Below are 19539 nucleotides of genomic sequence, written 5' to 3' on the forward strand. Positions count from 1 at the left end.
CATGAAATTCCTCACCTACAGCCTTAAGTGGCCTGGTCCAGGCTCAAGTTTAACACCCCTGGGAGAACTAGGTGAGAATGAGGATATGTATGTATATATGTAGGGCTTGTATCTACAGGGGAGTGGTATGGTAAGTACTGCAGGCACCACCCGTACTGCCTGTGCATTGCCACTGATGCCTCCAATGGCTCCAGTGGGGAGGGGGAGGGGCAGCTTACATGCGGCATTGCAGTGCCTGCAGTACTTGCCACGCCCCCCATAGATGTGCATGTGCATAGATCCCCTTTCCCCTGGGGATAAGAATAGGCCCTCAGTTTGACTGTACTTGTCGTAAGAGGCGACTAAACAGCCACCGGGTAGATGGGACTCGTCAGCCTGGGAAGGCAGCTCATCTGAGAGAAGGAAAACTCTGATCCCAAACCTCCACTGCCTTGTGGCTACATCCAGTTCTGGAAAAGGCTTCAGGAGTCAACCTCGAGGCAAAATCCGGAGCCGGAGTCCCTAAGGCAGTTCATGGCTGAACACAGTCACGTTCGTCGCTGGAACCAACAGTATTGGCCTCTGCCTTTCCATTGGACCATTTCAGCGACGTGGAGAGGGGGGATTTGCTGCATGGGAAACAGTCTATCCTCCATATCTACTTTACCCAGGCTTCGCGCACTGGAGAGGACACTCTGTTCCAGAACCACCATTCAGGGCATGATACCATAGTCTTCCGAGACTGAAGGATGCCAACACATAGATGGGGCAACAAAGCCTTACAGAAAACAGGTGAGTAAAGCTTTTGTTAAAATGTGGACTGGACCTGGGCTCGACATCTACTTTTTAAAATGCGTAGCTGACACAAAAGCAGGAGGGGGGAGGAGGAACAGTGCAGGCACAATGCAAATCAATAAACAGCCTAATATGTCCTGGGCTGGCCCGGAGCTTGCAGCGAAGCTGACACAGGAGTCTGTCCCTTGAAACGCACCTCAGCTGCCCCTACAGTTGAGTCTAACCTTAATTTGACTTTTTTTTTTTTTACATGCAGTGAGCAACTGAAGCACCACATTTTATTTACAGAAAAGCCGGTAAGAATATCTTTGGAGGAAGTAAACCCAGGTCATCATTTCACAGCGTTATAAAACTTTTTAGTTCTCAGAAAATGATTCAGACCTGGGGGTTTTGAGAGGCATGGAAGGCCTTACAAAAACGGTAAATTAAAGCCATCTGTGCTGGAAGAGAGTGCATCTTGCATGGCTTCTTCCCAGCCCTGGACGTGACCCAATACAACTTAGCGGTTTAGCATCAAGGTCAGAAATCATTATTACTGGGTGTTAAAAGATCAGGACTGGAGACACAGAATGCAAGCCCTGGAAATGTCCACTCTCAACTCAGCAGAGCTATTCCAAATAAATAGGCAGGCAGGCAGGCAGGCTTTTCTGTTCTGAGCAACGATACCTGTGGCCATTTGCCTTTCAATTCCCAAGCCACACGGATAAGATGCAAAGTGCAGGTCTTGTGCATGCACAGGCTTTCTGCCACCTAAACTTGATTGCCCGCCCTCCCTCCCTCCCGGGGCCATGCCACCCTTGTGGAAGTGCGTGACAGAAGCTTTGAGGTAAAGGAAATGGAAGTGGTAAACACTGATCAGCTCCAGGATTTACTGCTCTGGTCTTCGTGACCGCGGCCCCACTTGGCTCCTCAGTGGCCAAATTTTTCACATGCAAATTTCAGCTGGAGTTGCCTTTAGGTCAGGTCCTCTTTTCACAGCCAGCTCTGCATGTAATGTTTGGAGAGGGGGAAAAACGGCTCCTGAAAATGCCCACACCGTCTGAAGAGAAAGGCAGGGAAGCAGGAGGCTGTGCTCCAAAACACACACACACACAGACACAGACAGTCTCTCCCTCTCAATCCCCCTCCACTTTTGCCAGCAGAGCTGGCAATAATCATGAACAACAATGGTTTGCGGGCTTCACTGGATTGAATTCCATGAAGACTGACAAATGCTTAGGAAGCAGAACACTGTTTGCAAAACCAAGCTGCTGCCTTGCAAGTGTAGGCCTTGACAAAATCCGGCATTCATTTATTTTTATAACTCCCCTGGTATGATTAGGGCCACTTCACACAAGACATGGGTGTCAAAAGGAAGGGAAAACAATCTGTCAAGGTGTGTTCCTGCTTCAACCTCTTTGCCTTGTCGTCTCCTTCCCCAACATCTTTATGAAGTCCCCATCCTGTACAGACTAACAATGGCAAGAATATGGCACACCTACCCTCTCAAGTCCCAAGAGCACGAGTAGAGGCAGGTGCCCTGCACTAAGAACATAAGAACAGCCCCATTGGATCAGGCCATAGGCCCATCTAGTCCAGCTTCCTGTATCTCACAGCGGCCCACCAAATGCCTCAGGGAGCACACCAGATAACAAGAGACCTGCATCCTGGTGCCCGCCCTTGCATCTGACATAGCCCATTTCTAAACTCAGGAGGTTGCACATACACATCATGGCTTGTAACCCGTAATGGATTTTTCCTCCAGAAACTTGTCCAATCCCCTTTTAAAGGCGTCCAGGCCAGATGCCATCACCATATCCTGTGGCAAGGAGTTCCACAGACCAACCACACGCTGAGTAAAGAAATAACGTAAAACGTAACGTAACGTAAAACGTAACGTAAAAAACGTAACTGCCTTATGAAACAAAAATTGGATTTTCTTAACTCAAAACTGACCAATGAGACAGTGTTCTGAGAGCCAATAAGATATTATGACACAGAAAGGAACCAATAAAATGTTAGTATGAATTGGCTCGCATTTCCATGTATCAGAACTAATACTAGAACTCTTATTCAATTTTGTGAATGTCATCAAGTTGGCCACTTTTTTGGTGTTGCTGTTGTTTGTTTACTAATTTGTTGGGTGACCTGTACTGCTAAGTATTAATATAAATAAAGTTGATGGAGGTTTCACCATTCTGTATGGTCTGGTATGTGAGGAGGTCCATCATGGAGGTGATGCAAACCCTGGTGATGCCTCTGACACATGGGCATGAATTTCCCTGCAGACAGATGTGCACTCCAGTTAATAAAACATAAAGTCGCTGAAATTTTGCCATGTTTGTGAAGTAACTACTACAGGGCATGGCAAATATGACACGTAAGACTTTACTGCTACGCTACTTTGCATGGTCCTCAATGTGCCTACGCTTGACTGTGGCTGGTTCTTCTTATAGGGAGGGGTAAACTCTATGTAGTTCACATCTAGTAAACAGTAAAACTCTTTTGAATTTATAGACTGTATCTTATAAGCAGGTGTTGTTGTTTTTTTTTGTTAAAAACACGAACACACAAAACACTGCCTTTTTGTTGTTAAAATATCTGAACAAAAACACAAAACACTGTATTTTGGTGTTTAAAGGCCCAATCCTACCAATTTTCTAGTGCCGGTGCTGCTGTGCCTATGGGGTGTGCACTGCTTCCTATGTTGGGGATGCAGTCACAGAGGCCTCCTTAAGGTATTTGAACATTTGTTCCTTTACCCCAGGGACTGCAGCACTGCAATTGCACCAGTGCTGGAAAGTTAGATAGGATTGGGCTGCCAGATATTTTCCAGAAATTAAAAAATTACTTTCCCCCCATTAGAAATAATACTGTGGCTGCATCTGCTGACACTATATCACCAATATCACCTACCTCAGGGGTGCTCAATAGGTGGATCGCGATCTACCGGTAGATCGCGAGGCAAAATGAGTAGATCGCAGAGTGCCGACCCCCCCCCCCTTTTCAGGTGCCTCTGGGAGGAAACGCCGGGAGTAAGGCCCATTGTACTCAATGGGGCTTACTCCCAGGTAAGTGTGGCTAGGATTGCAGCCTCACAGCCTAATCCTAGGCATGTCTAGTCAGGAGTAAGTCCTGTTATACTCAGTGGGGCTCAAGGTACACCAACATACATTGTACACATAAATGTTATATGTTATGATGGCGCGAACATTGTAAAAAAACTCTGGTAGATCTCTGGGCCTTGCTGGGTTTCAAAGTAGCTCTCGGGCCAAAAAAGTGTGAGCACCCCTGACCTACCTAGTACATTTTTAAAGCAATTATAATTACAATTTATTAAAATGTGCCCTTGGAATAAAAATCTACCACCACAATTTATTTTAATCAAGAAGTTTGGGGGGAAAAAAATCACCCCAAAAAAGTACACCCCTGCTTACAAGACTTCCCTAGATAGGTCACAACACAACTACAAAGTAAACCTTTACTTTCAATTAATATAAATTAATTGTAATTGAAGATCAATCTGATGTTCCAAAGACTAAAATCTTGATGCAGTGCATATCTGTTACCCTCCCAAATCTAGGGCTATAAAAGTTGACAAACTGGGAGAGAAAGAGCAAGAGAGGTAGAGACCCCCTACTTTGCAATAAAATTAAAAATAAAAAACCCACAGAGGATGACATCCCACTGTTCTCCAAAATCCAAACCAGGCTGACTGTGTTTGCGCACACATCTCTCAGGTGTCTGGTTTTCAGGGATATGATTCACAATTTTCTTCCACGAGCACCCTCCCCATAGCAGTATTGAAGGCATCAAACACCAGGCATACCTACAAAATGAAGACTGCTGCCACAGATCTACCACCTGCTTGGCTCCATGTCTCACTGGTTAGCTCTGATAAGATAATAATGGTTATCCAAAACGCTTTACATGAAAATTGGCACATAAGAATATGTAAGATCCACTGGATCACAGAAAGGTAAATCAAACCCATTATTATAGTATTTCCAACAATGGCTAAAAAATTCAAACTCTGGTTTGGTTTCATCTAATTTAGCTAGCAGGGTAAATTACTGTACTGTTGGAAGATCTGTCCTCCATAAAGCCATTCAAGCTAGTCTAACCTCAGCTGATTAGCAATGCATTAGATGACCCTCTAATGACCCTCTAGATGACCCTAGTTTTCCCTCTAAAAATCAGCGGAGTTCTTTCACCTCCAAGCCAATAACATTTGAAAGGGGGTAAAAATAGAGCTGCCCTGTTTATTGCTTCAGCAATGTTTTGCTACTCTGGAAATGGGAATTTCCAGGCCAAGAAACCAGAATTATGTTTCTACACTTTGTAAATGACCTCTTACATTGTTAATTATATACAAGAGTTGTGTAGCCATTTGTTCTCTTGTTGTCATCAAGCAAACAACTGAGAAGTTACAAGGCAGTTGGTTTCCATCTTTATTCTCCTCTTTCCCCCTTTTTAAACATATAGTTAAGGAAGATGGAAGAACACATATTGAAGCAGTCAGGTTTAAATTAAACATCTGCCTTGAAAAAGGCTCTCTGGGGGCTTTTTATAACAGATTGTTCTAAGTTAATATCTGTTCGTTTATTCAGAGAAAGCTGCTACTGCATGAGAAGCTACTATTACTAAAAACTAGAGAGAGACAGAGTACCATTATCTGGAATATCAATTAAGCCAGACATTGTTTGAAAGTGATGAGAGAATTACCAGATTAGAATCTCCAGGATGGGATTCAGAACATTCTCAGAGAATTTTGTACTAGAAGGAGAGATTAAGTTTTTCAGCTTTATGTTAAAGGTATTTGCAGCAGTGCTGAAAATCCGTTTTGCCAGCATGGGACCTTTCTATCGCCTTTCTATCAATGTAATGCCTTGGCATCCCAAAGTAAAACCTGGCTCTAACACCCACAGGTTTTTAAAAGTGACCCCCCCCCCCCACTGTGCACTTGTCCAGCTCTGACAGTCAGAGCATCTGATGCTACATGGGGGTTTGGCCAGAAGTGGGTGCAAGGATGTAGCTCAGTAGCAGTGTAGCTGCTTTGCGAGCAGAACATTCTAGGTTCAGCTTCCAGCATCTCCATATGAAGGGAGAGAATAATACCTGTTTGATACCCCAGAGAGCTGCTGTCAGGCCAATACAGTGCCAGATACATTGTCTGATTCAGCAGAAAGCAGCTTCCCAGGCATCCTGGAAGAGAAGAAGGCCTGATGACCTTGGAACAGCTAAAGTACCAGCTGAAACAGAGTTGCCTGGAGCTGGAGGAAAAACAGACGCTGAGAGGGAAGAGAGAAAGCTGAGGCTGGGGACAGAAGTGGAAAAGGGGCAGAAAAGGAGAGCAAAAAAGGGAATAACTCAGAAAGCCTGCGCATAGGTGGGGTGCACCTGACAAGAGCTAGTTTCCCCTCTACTTCCACCCCAAACCCTGGAAATCAGTGGTATAGCTAAGGCACCTGGCACCCAGAAGTACAAAAACACCCCCCCCCCCAATGTGACAAAAACCAGAAATACAGGTCAGCCTTTTTTACCCGTGGGTTTGGAACCCACAGATTGGACTCACTGTGTGTTATAAACCCACAGTGTAGGATCAACCTGACCTCCTGGATGCAACCAGAAAAATGTTCTGGTCACGTCTGGGAAGCTTTCTGAGAAGCACATCTGGTTTTTTGAAAGACTATAAGTGCATCTTAGAGGCATCCAGCAGGCCCTCTAAGACGTGAGGAAGCCTCCTCGCATTTTAGAGGGCCTGTCTGTGGCACTTCTGGATTCTGAAAAAAGTGCATCTTTTTGGAAGTGCACCTCAGAGGCCTCAGACAGGCCTTCAGCAACAAAAAAATAAAAACAGTGGCCAACCTGAAGACACTCACACAACTGAATAGGAGTAGTATTAACTCTGATTATTTATTTATGCACAGCTTTTCAACAAAAAAAGTTCTCAAAGCGGTTTACAGACAAAATCAAATAACTAATTGGCTCCCTGTCCCAAAGTGGCTCGCGGTCTAAAAAGATACAGAAGAACACCAGCAAACAGCCACTAGAAAAGATACCCAGATGTACTACACTGACCCTGCCTGGAATTACTGGAGAAATGCCTCTTTACCCAGTTTGCAGGGTAACTGGATTATGATATATGGAAATCAGAGCGAACTCGTTCTAATACCTTATTGGTTTGATGTTGTATCATAACACCTGATTGGCTCTCAGAACAATCAGAACAAACAATAGATAGAACCCTGCCCCTTGAAGCTTACAATCTAGATTTGGATACAAGAGAGCGGTGAGGGGGATGCAGGCAGGGATAAATGAAAGCATATGTAATGTTGCAACTTATGATGTGCTGGCAAGTGTTTGCTGCTGCTCAGACATCTGTGTCAGAGAGCCTCATGTCAGTAATCTGGAACTTTCATCAGCCAGGAAGGCAGCAGCAGAGACTAGACAGCTACACTCCCCCACTTTCCTATAACTGGCAGCAAACAAAATTCCTACAGAATCCTAGCACTAATGAAGATGGGGAAACAGCCTGACAAATCTGAAGGCAGTAGCAGAAAAACGGAACAAGTCCAGCCAGAAATTTAAGGGGGGAGGTGAGGAGGTTTGATGGAATACAGAAATTTGCCACATGGTTTGAAATGTCCCTCTTCAAAATTAAAGAGTGGAAATGCATTTATTAGGATTTCATTTAGAGAGAGAAATCTTGGCTAGAAAGACACTTGCATTTTTTGACTTTGCATTATTAGTGGAAAATTTAACATGCTTGTTTTCTTATGCGACTTAGGGCCCAATCCTATCCAATTTTCCAGTGCTGGTGCAGCTGTGCCAATGGGGCGTGCACTGCATCCTGTGGTGGAGAAGCAGTCACAGAGGCCTCAAGGTGTGGGAACATTTGTTCTCTTACCTTGAGCCTGCATTGCGGTTGCACCAGTATTGGAAAATTGGATAGAACTGGGCCCTAAGAGCCTACTTAGAAACAAGTTCCAATATAGTCAATGGGGCTTACTCCGAAGTGCGTATGGGTAAGTGTGGATAGGATTGCAGCTAAAGTTAACTCAGGTTTTGTCTAACATGCAGGGGAATGTGATGGTAGACTGCTGAACTAGAAGAATGGACTGCATGAATACTGGTCCAAGAGTTTTCATTAACAGTATCTCCTCCCACCTGTAGAATAATACAATTTACTCTGCTAACTCAGCACACTACCAATTCATTCTGCTGCGAGAGTACCCCAGCCAAGTGGCAGTTTTTAATGCTATTGGCATATGTGCTATCCCAGCTTTGGATGTTTCAACAGAGGTTCAAACATTGTTGGGGTTTGTTAACTGAAGTTGTTCACTCATATGGTCTCTCCAGAACTTCCTTAGCTTGTTCTTAACAGCTGGAAGAGTAAATGGAGGGCAAGATGGGTGCAGTACCAAGCAATTAGCAACTCCCAATCATTTCCCTGCTGCACTTTACCCTTTTAACTGGGTAAACTGAGAATGAACAGGGGAAGGGACTTGCTGCCAAAGATGGAGATTCAGAGAGATGCTCCTGATGTCAGACTTGTGAGATTGGGTGCAGTGTGTGTGTGGGCGGGTGGGGGAGGGGTTCCCAAGACCCTAAATTTCTCACTCTTTGAGTGAACTCAAAGCCAAATCATTTGTTTATTCGTCAGCTGGGAAACAGGCCTTGAACTTGGATCAGACAGGTTTAAATCCCCATTCAGATCACTGGGTGAAAGTGAAACCATCACTCCTTAATCTAACCTACCTCACAGTTGTGGGGAGGACAAAATGAGGGAAGAATAAGCTGCCTGCTCCTTGGATATAAGAACATCAAATAAGTAATAATAAATAAAATTATTCCTGAGTGAACATTTTATAAAGGAATTTCCTACTTCGGGAAGTTCTCCTGCACAAAAACAAGGAGAGAAAGAGAGGACCATGAAAGCATGGTGTCCATTCATTAAAATGGATTTCAGTGAATTCAAGGAATGAATTTCCTTGAGCAGGAAATCCTCCCCCAGTGGCCAATGTGCTTCATTTCCAAACAGTAACCTGAATAGAGGTTTTGAAAGGATTCACAAGTGTATCAGATACATTTTCCAGGGGGTAGCCAGAGGGGACAGTGGCACGGTAAGTACTGCAGGTGCCGCAACACACCATAAAAGTGCCTAACCCACTTGCCATCAAAGCCATTCTGGGGCAGCAATGGTAACGTGCAGGCTCCAATGGCAAGTGGGAGGGGCCACTTACATGGTGCATTGCCGCACCTGCAGTACCGTGTTTTCCCCAAAATAAGTCCTAGTGTGTTTTTTGAGAGTTGCTGAAATATAAGACCTACCCTGAAAACCCCTTAGTGTTGTAGGAAAGCTGTTTGCCCGAGTTGCACTAAAGAGGCTCCAGGTACTTGCAGAGAGCATCTATCCAGAATCGCAGTGCGGATTCCGAGCCAACAGGTCCAACACTGATATGGTATTCTCCCTTAGACAACTGCAGGAGAAATGCAGGGAACAACGACAGCCACTCTTTATAGCCTTCATAGATCTCACGAAGGCTTTCGACCTGGTCAGCAGGGACGGCCTCTTCAAGATTCTCCCCAAGATCGGATGTCCACCCAGGCTCCTCAGCATCATTAGATCTTTCCACAAGGACGTGAAGGGCACTGTTGCCTTCAATGGCTCCACATCAGACCCCTTTGACATCCGAAGCGGAGTGAAGCAGGGCTGTGTTCTTGCGCCAACCTTGTTTGGGATTTTCTTTGCTGTCCTGCTGAAGCAGGCCTTTGGAACCGCAACAGAAGGCATCTATCTCCGGACCAGATCAGAAGGAAAGCTCTTCAACCTCTCCAGACTGAGAGCAAAGTCCAAAGTCTTGCTGAAATGTCTGCGTGACTTCCTCTTTGCCGACGATGCAGCTGTCACTACCCACTCTGCCAAAGATCTCCAGCAGCTCATGGATCGTTTTAGCAAGGCCTGCCAAGATTTTGGACTGACGATCAGCCTTAAGAAAACGCAGGTCATGTTTCAGGATGTGGACTCACCTCCCTGAATTACAATCTCTGCGCATGAACTGGAGGTTGTCCATGACTTTGTGTACCTTGGCTCAACGATCTCCGACACTCTTTCCCTCGATACCGAGCTAAACAACACATCGGTAAAGCAGCTACCACATTTTCCAGACTCACAAAGAGAGTCTGGTCCAACAAGAAGCTGACGGAACATACCAAGATCCAGGTCTACAGAGCTTGCGTCCTGAGTACACTTCTGTACTGTAGCAAGTCATGGACTCTTCGCTCACAACAGGAGAGGAAACTGAGCGCTTTCCACATGCGCTGCCTCCAACGTATCCTCAGTAACACCTGGCAGGACAAAGTTCTAAACAACACAGTCCTGGAACGAGCTGGAATCCCTAGCATGTATTCACTGCTGAAACAGAGATGCCTGCGTTGGCTCGGTCATGTTGTGAGAATGGATGGTGGCCGGATCCCAAAGGATCTCCTCTATGGAGAACTCGTGCAAGGAAAGTGCCCTACAGGTAGACCACAGCTGCGATACAAGGACATCTGCAAGAGGGATCTGAAGGCCTTAGGAGTGGACCTCAACAAGTGGGAAACCCTGGCCTCTGAGCGGCCCGCTTGGAGGCAGTCTGTGCAGCATGGCCTTTCCCAGTTTGAAGAGACACTTGGCCAACAGACTGAGGCAACGAAGGAAGGCCCATAGCCAGGGAGACAGACCAGGGACAGACTGCACTTGCTTCCGGTGTGGAAGGGATTGTCACTCCCGAATTGGCCTTTTCAGCCACAGTAGACACTGTTCCAGAACCACCATTCAGAGCGCGATACCATAGTCTCTCGAGACTGAAGATTGCCAACAAACCTTTGTTGTATTGTTAGTTGTCCAGCTCACATTTGGGAAGATGACTGTTCATTTGGCTGCCTCATGGAACTTTTGTGCTTTTTATCAGACAACCCTGCCCCACCCCCAAAGTGAGAAGCAGCAGATACCAAGAGGAGACCAAGGCTGACTACCTATGAGCCAAACTGAAGCACCTGCTTTGATAATGAGCTGGTAAGCTGGCAGAAGTGCCCTGTGCCCACCACTGCCTCCCTCAACTTGCCTGCTGCTCCATCTCTCTGCTGTGCCATCTACTCTTGTCATTCGCTCTTCTTGTCCAGGAGAATGGGGTAGGGCTTACTTCCTCCTACAGCACTGCTGCCAAAGAATCCAGCGGTAGAGCTAGTGGAGTAGGGGCAGCTTCTGAGGTCTTGTTTCCAATCATTCTTCAGTGACTGGGAAGAGGACTCCCACCTCCTCCTCCCTTTTCTTCATGTCCTCACTGGCCAAGTGCAGAGGATGTTTTGGGATGACCAGTTTTGAAGAGGTGGTGGGTGGAGGAAGAGGCTCTGGCAGTGTGGGAGCACGCACACCAAAAAGCAAAGGGGGGGGGAGAATTTGGATGCCACTTTGGGCACTATTTTGGCTCAGGCCAGACCCATGAATTAGGGCAAAATTGTACGTTACATTAAATAATGATAATAAATATTATTATCAATCATATGATTGTTTATATACATTCTTCAACGAAAATGCTGACATAGCGAAGTCATTAAATAAATGGTTCCTTTTCCCCCAAAGGACTTGCAATCTAAAAAAAATGCAGAAGAAACGCCAGCAAACAACCACTGGAAAATAACACTGTGCTGGGCTGAACAATTAATGGTTTGGCTCTTGTGTATCTGGGCTTGTTTTGTGTTTTGTTAAAAGTCAACTGCTGGAGGACCCAATGCAGACTGGGGCCTTGGTGTGGACAGTGATGGAGGGAGTGCCTTTCCTTGCACTGTGATTCTGTTCTGTTTTGGGCCCCCTGTGGCTGATAATTTCTAGGAAGTTCCTATTGGTGCACAAATGGAGAAACGAGGGTGTGAGCCCAAGAATCATCTGCTCACTCTTGTAATGCCATACCATAGTATGGTGTATCTGAATGGCACAAGTATGTTCAAAGCATGTACTCTTTAATTGCATATGTTTGGAAGCAGCTGTGTGGCTTAAGAATCTGTTTAGAACTGAAGCAGTTATCTGACACGCCCACAGATCATCTTTGCAACAGTAGCACAAAATCTCTTGACAATAAAAACTTTACCAGCTTTAAACTGACAACTTGTGCAGACAAACAGCTTCCTGGTTGAAGCTGCTGATCCTTCACTTGTTTCGTTTAGCTGGGTGGATTGCTCTGAACATTCAGTACCAATTACAAGGTTTGAAAACGCAGTGCTGTAACCAGAGGGGGAGTGGCATGCTAAGTACAGTTTCCCCAAAAATAAGACACTGTCATATTTTTTTTGGCTCAAAAAAACAACTAGGTCTTATTTTTGGGGTAAGTGTTATTTTTTTTTAGTGTACAACAATCCAGTCATTCATGTACAAATATATACCTTACAAAAATATCCCCTCAGCACCCAGGAGGATGCCTGCCTGCCTGTCTACTCAGAAGTCAGTCCCTTCATAGTTAATGGGACTTACTCCCTGGAAGCTGTGGATAGCCTCAGAGCCCAGTAGGCAGGGTTGCCTCGCTTGCTGCTTCCCGCCTCAGCTCCTCCTCAGCGTCCTCTGCCCAAGGCAGCACAACAGGAGCTTTCTAGGTGGCAGGCGCGGGAGTGCAGCATTCCTGGCCATGTTGTACGCCCGCCCGCCTCCACCCGCCTGAGGACCCCTTCTGCCCCGCCCCCCCCCCCCCGTCCTGGCCCTTCTCACAACTAGGTCTTATTTTCAGGGTAGTAGTTGGCAACCTTCAGTCTCGAGAGACTATGGTATCGCGCTCTGAATGGTGGTTCTGGAACAGTGTCTACTGTGGCTGAAAAGGCTGATTCGGGAGTGACAATCCCTTCCACGCTGGAAGCAAGTGCAGTCTGTCCCTGGTCTGTCTCCCTGGTTTATGGGCCTTCCTTCTTTGCCTCAGTCTGTTGGCCAAGTGTCTCTTCAAACTGGGAAAGGCCATGCTGCACAGACTGCCTCCAAGCGGGCCGCTCAGAAGCCAGGGTTTCCCACTTGTTGAGGTCCACTCCCAAGGCCTTCAGATCCCTCTTGCAGATGTCCTTGTATCGCAGCTGTGGTCTACCTGTAGGGCACTTTCCTTGCACGAGTTCTCCATAGAGGAGATCCTTTGGGATCCGGCCACCATCCATTCTCACAACATGACCGAGCCAACGCAGGCGTCTCTGTTTCAGCAGTGCATACATGCTAGGGATTCCAGCTCTTTCCAGGACTGTGTTGTTTGGAACTTTGTTCTGCCAGGTGATACCGAGGATGCGTCGGAGGCAGCGCATGTGGAATGTGTTCAGTTTCCTCTCCTGTTGTGAGTGAAGAGTCCATGACTCGCTGGTAATTTATACCCTGATCATAAAATCAGTTATTACAGGAATCATTCAACCCAACCCTTGGCCAGCATCCCAAGGCATCTTCCTCTGCCAGATAATCTGTACCAAGTCAATTACTGAAATGCGTACTGTCTGACTCAACTGCCTAATCTTACACGCAGTACTTATCACTCCAGGTCATGAGGACATCTTTTTCACTATGTTTAACTTTCCAATCTCACCCTGTATTGTCTACTATTAATTAATATTATCATATTACATCAATGCGTAATGCTTTCCAGAGTTACTTAAGCCAAAAGATAGATCTCTGTTTGAAGTATTTTATAATCTTAAATGTTGATGTGGAGAAGGCAAAAGAAGGAGGGGAGAAGACAGGCAAAGGATAATAAGGAGTGAGCACTTGCAAGAGGAGTTACTCGGAAACTTCACTTCAGTTAGACAGTAGCACAGCTACAGGGGGGTGGTGCAGTAAGTATTGCAGTTCCACAACGCTCTATGTAAGCAGCACCTCCCACTCACCATTTGTTCTGGGCAGCGCAGGGCGCACTGCTGTCACTGCCCAGAACGACTCCAACAGCGAGTGGGGGAGGCCGCTTACACAGCACATTGCAGCACCTGCAATACTTACCGTATCACCCCCTATAGCTACGCTACTGCAATAAGAAGTGAGGAATTCGTATCTCCTAACTTGGTGCCTTCTGCAAACATCTCCAGCTCATTTCTCCTTTTGAAAGAGACAAATACCCACTAAAAATAAACCTTATGGAAAAAGAAGAAACCTAATCCACAGGTTGTGCTTACCTTCCCCAGACATTCAATCCAGCAGCACAAGCAACGGAGAGGCAATTTGAAGAATGCACTGTTGATCCATCTCTTTGTGACTCAGGGCACAATCCTAACCCGGTCTACTCAGAAGTAAGTTCAATGGGTCTTACTCTCAGGAAAGTGTGGTTAGGATTGCAGCCTCAGTTTCCCAATAGATGTATACCGGAACAACAAGTATATGTTAGGTGTAAGATATCAGGTTAGGACAATCTGAGCGTCAAAACACCTGCAATAAAATTATTTCTTCTCCTCTTCAACTTCATGGTGCGGCAAGCTTTAAGACTTATCTTAAAACAAAGGTAAGTCTGTAGAGTTACCTGTCAACTATTAAGTAAAAGGATACTGCATGTCAGGCTTGCTGAGGTATACATCAAGTCACTGTTTTAAAGTACACCATTTCTTTTCCACTCACTAATGTCAATTCCTGAATACAAACTTTTTTTTAATTTTCAGCATATGCACTGGTTATCAGGGAGGTTCTCTCTTAACTTTACTGAACTCTAGATCCCTGGTACTCTCTCTCTCTCTCTCTCTCTCTCTCTCTCTCTGGCTAAGCTTCTTGACAATGGGGGAAGATCATTCCAGCCTCAGTGCAGGCTTATTTTCTTTTTTGTATTTAAATAATCTCAACTGTACACCAGAACTCTTTGGGGTTTTTTGCTACTAAAGTTTTGTTGTTTCTGTGAACATAAGAACATAAGAACAGCCCCACTGGATCAGGCCATAGGCCCATTTGGTCCAGCTTCCTGTATCTCACAGCGGCCCACCAAATGCCCCAGGGAGCACACCAGATAACAAGAGACCTCATCCTGGTGCCCTCCCTTGCATCTGGCATTCTGACATAGCCCATTTCTAAAATCAGGAGGTTGCGCATACACATCATGGCTTGTACCCCATAATGGATTTTTCCTCCAGAAGCTTGTCCAATCCCCTTTTAAAGGCGTCCAGGCCAGTCGCCATCACCACATCCTGTGGCAAGGAGTTCCACAGACCAACCACACGCTGAGTAAAGAAATATTTTCTTTTGTCTGTTCTAACTCTCCCAACACTCAATTTTAGTGGATGTCCCCTGGTTCTGGTGTTATGTGAGAGTGTAAACAGCATCTCCCTATCCACTCTGTCCATCCCCTGCATAATTTTGTATGTCTCAATCATGTCCCCCCTCAGGCATCTTTTCTGGGCTGAAGAGGCCCAAACGCCTAGCCTTTCCTCATAAGGAAGGTGCCCCAGCCCCGTAATCATCTTAGTCGCTCTCTTTTGCACCTTTTCCATTTCCACTATGTCTTTTTTGAGATGCGGCGACCAGAACTGGACACAATACTCCAGGTTTCTCCACAGTATTGTGGAGCTGTTACTCACATAGTGTTCTTCTACTTGCCACTGAGAAGCATCACTCCCAACCCTGTCAGTCAAGACATTCCCTCTTCATCCCATCCCTTCTCCCTCTGCTTCTGTTGCCCAACAGGAAATTCCCTTTAAAAGGTTTTTTATAGGACTATCTTCTCAATCTCAGGATACCTCTCCTGCCATTGTGTCCCTACCTAGCATGGAATTTATCCTACCCTGAACAACAGAATCCTATAGCACCTTAAAGTCTAACAGTACAACCCTAGATGCTCTACTCTGGAGTAAGTCTCATTGTGTTCAATGGAATATACTCCCAGGAAAGCGTGCATTGAAATCTCAGAGGCTTATTGTGCTTTTGCAGCGACCAAGAGCCCATATGTACACAAAAGCTTCTGCTGCAAAAAGTATCTGTTCACTGTTGCCATTTGACTCTTGTTTTTGGTGGAAGAGACTGACAGCCCAATCTTATGCATGTCTACTCAGAAGTAAGTCTCATTAGAGTCAGTGGGGCTTACTCCTAAGAAAATGTGGATAGGATTGGGCTGTAACAAGGCTACCCCTCTGGAATCTGTCAAACAGAATGCTATGTTCTTTTAAGAAATCATATTTGAGGAAAAGGAGGGGCATTATTTCAAGTATCAAACAGTATTTTTAATCATGAAAAATGAAGAGCTTACATTTTTAGATGAACTACAAGAAAGAAATGAGAGATCATACACTTTGTTATCTTCAATTTTCCCTTTTGGTTTTGTACTAACTGAAAAAAAGCAAAAGCAAAAGCAAAACCACAGATAAAAGGAATTCTCAGAAATCCATACAAATTCTCAGTTTGGCTGCAACTATTCTGTGCTGGAAAAGTTTCTTGCAGACAACTTGAGCAACAGGCAGGCTCCATTATTGGTGACAACAGCTGAGAGTGATATGTTGATAGTACAGGCTGTCAATTTAAGTGACAGCATATCCTTCTCTCGCAGGAATGTTGGGGGGGGGGGGATACACCGGATAACGTTTGAAGTGGTATAGCACTAAGTGACATCAGTTTGTCTCAGACAGCCAACGATAAAGCTTAATCTCATTTCAGAGCAAGAGGTTTGCAGAAAGTTTTGGCTCCAGTCCTGCTGTCCCAAGAGCGAGCAGCAGTTCTCCCCTCCACTGAAACATGACCTGCAGATGCTCCCTCTTCCACACTCTGTGCCAACAGCTACAATTACTCAGCGCCACCCCATTAAGCGCATTCTCTGACTCTGAGACCACAACAATAGGGCCAAGGTAAAGTTGGAGCACCACTGCCCGTTCCTAGTAACTGATGTCCGGCATCCACTTATTGCTTAAACAGGGGCCCAATATATCGCTTAACATGTTGTCCTTTTCCCTTTGATTTTATGTATTTTCATGTGTCCTTCCATTTCTAGATATTGTTTGGGCACAGCTGCACATGCAACACCACAATAACACAATGAACATTTGTGCCTAGGAGTCAACGTGGTCTATACAAATAGAACTGGTAAGCATCAGTAAGGCCTCGCAGTGAAGATGGGGGACTTGCACCTAAGAGACTTGGGGACAAACATCAGCAAAGCTGCTGGCTCAGTGACCTAAATCCCCTTTTTTCTTAGACTCAATAACAACTCTAGGGGCTACATAGGCAGAGGTTACAATGCATAGGCTGCTGCCAATTGCACCCTCCTGGGCCCAATTCACTCCCATTCCACCCTCCACCACCCAAACACACCCCCTCCCTGCCTCTGTTCTCTCTACCACCAACCTCTCCCAGCCCCCACACCGCTCAGCACATACTTACCTGGGCTGATGCATACAGGGGCCAGCACTGTTGAGCTAATGTGGGTCTCTGCACCAATTCAGCCACCTCCCAAGTAGGCACAAACATGCCTTATGACACATTTGCAACACCTGGAGGTGGTACAGGGACAGCTGCACCAGCTCACAGTGCAGTTTGGATTAAGCTATTAACCTGCAAGTTTGGAGTCTTCCATGCAGGTTTTTGAACATATGGTTGCACAAACCACATGGTTCTCGGTATCTTGGAGTTTGGTAAGTGACATGGAGTTCTAGACTGTCCTCTTGGAGAGCCCTTCTTGACCAAAGCAACTCCTCTCCTTGTTTTTGGCTTTAAGCCATTTCTGCCCAACTTTGCATATACACAACAGAGACCAAATGTGTACACCTGTGGGCTGGGCAAAAATGGATTAACCCATTTTTTTAAGTCCTCCTCTCCTGTTAAGTTGTGGCAAGTAGGAGAAAAAGGTGTGTCTTTGAACTGTGGTCCATGAACCTTCAGACCGCACAGGCTCACGACAGAAGGAAATCACACCTTTAATTTTATTATTGTATTTCTATTCCACCATTCTCCCCCAGAGATCCAATGTCATTATATTTCATTCCATGTCTCTTTTAACATGGTACATCACATATATATTTTAATCATTTAACCTTTTTTGTTTCTTACAGAACAAGCCTATACATATCTACTTAGAAGTAAGTTCCACTGTATTCAATGGGGCTCACTCTCAGGTAAATGTGCATTGGATTGCAGCCCTACAGCCCAATCCTATGCCTGCCTACTCAGAAGTAAGTCCTATTAGAGTCAATGAGTCAATCCATAATGGATGGATAATAATAATGGATGGATAATAATGGAACTGCTTTATCAAAACTAAGTTCTTCATATAATCCTGTAGTCTCTTCTTGCTATCTTGCCCTACGGCTTCTAAGGCTGGCCCTGTTCAGGCTGCTGTCTCTCAGGATTGTTGTGAAGACACAAGAGGTAGGGAGCAAAGGGACAGGCAGAGGTGGGGGCAAGAGTGGGTAGATTGGGTCCTGGCAGGGGAGCAGGATGGGGGGGCCTTTATTTATTGGGGTTGTGGCACAAAAAAGGTTGAAAACTCCTGCATTAGAGACTATTCCTCAAAGTATGGATCCCCGCAAGAGCTTGTAATCCTTGAAGCACACTCCTATACTTGTCTACTCAGAAGTAAGACCAACTGTATTCAATGGGACTTACCAAGGCACCTGATACCACCTCAGAACAACTGCTGCCCTTTGCCCATTAAGAGAAAAGCCCCTCGCTTTGCTCCTGGCACAATATATACTTTAAGGACAGAAGTATAAGACTTTTGTGTTTGAATTAAAGGGAGAATTAAAGGGACCACTCCTTTATTTGCATGGTCCCTGTAAAACAAACTGGAAGTCCTGCACTTCTGTGGTTGAAGAAAGCACGACAGGAGCAAGGCAAAGAAGCAGATTATCCACTTTCTGCTTGCTTTTAGTGGAAACATGGATCATATCCGTGGCAGGCTGGAGGGAGGCAATGGGGGCAGATTTGGGTTGCAGGGCACCCAGACTCCGCTACTCTCTCCCTGCTCCTGCAATCCACCTTTGATAGAATTTGAATCACTTCATGGATAGGCTGTCCTGGGGCTTACTCCAGGAAAGTGTGTACAGGATTGCAGCCTTTGTTTTACTTTCAACTTAATTTTATTTGGAATTGTTATGCCAATCACAACTACTGTTCTTTGTCATTTCATGCTTCCTTAAGTGCTTAAGTGTTCATTTTTGGACACCAATGACCTCCAGGCATGGGGGGGGGGTCTCCATTTTTCTTGGAGTGAGGTTTCCCAAGGGCAGCCTCCTTCAGGTTTTGGGGGGGAGCTGGTTATTTCTGTTAGCTGCAGAAGCTGTCTGAGCACTGATCTGATTGGTTGGGGCTTGCAAGATCATGAACCAAGCTCCAAGAATAGCTTTTCAACTTTCTGAGCAACTTTAAATCAAATAAACTTGCAAGCAATGCTTGAATAGCTAATTTTTTTTAAAAGGCAGCCAATGGAACCGAACCATAGAGAGACCTGTAAAGACAGTCTTGTAAAACCAGCAATTGTTGTTGTTGTTGTTGTTAAGGATACTTATATACTGCTTTTCAACAAGAGTAGTTCACAAAGTAGTTTACGTAGAAATAAATAGGCTTGTATTATCATCCCAATAATGCAACAGAAGACAGTGGTGGTCAAGGGAGAAACTGTGACTTTTCTGAGCTCACCTATAGTAAATTCATAACTGAGGTGAGAAATGAACTGGTGACTTCACAACTCACAGCCGTGTGCTCACCTAATACACTTTATTTGCTGACAAATACATCTATCAAAAGCTTTGTGAAGAGGAGGAGGAACTGAGCATGCTTAGTGGGAGGAGATCCTCCACTTCCTTTTTGTGGGGCTTGCATGCAGCCCAGAC

The sequence above is a fragment of the Tiliqua scincoides genome, chromosome 1 (genome assembly GCF_035046505.1).
Source record: "Tiliqua scincoides isolate rTilSci1 chromosome 1, rTilSci1.hap2, whole genome shotgun sequence".
Classification (NCBI taxonomy): Eukaryota; Metazoa; Chordata; class Lepidosauria; order Squamata; family Scincidae; genus Tiliqua; species Tiliqua scincoides.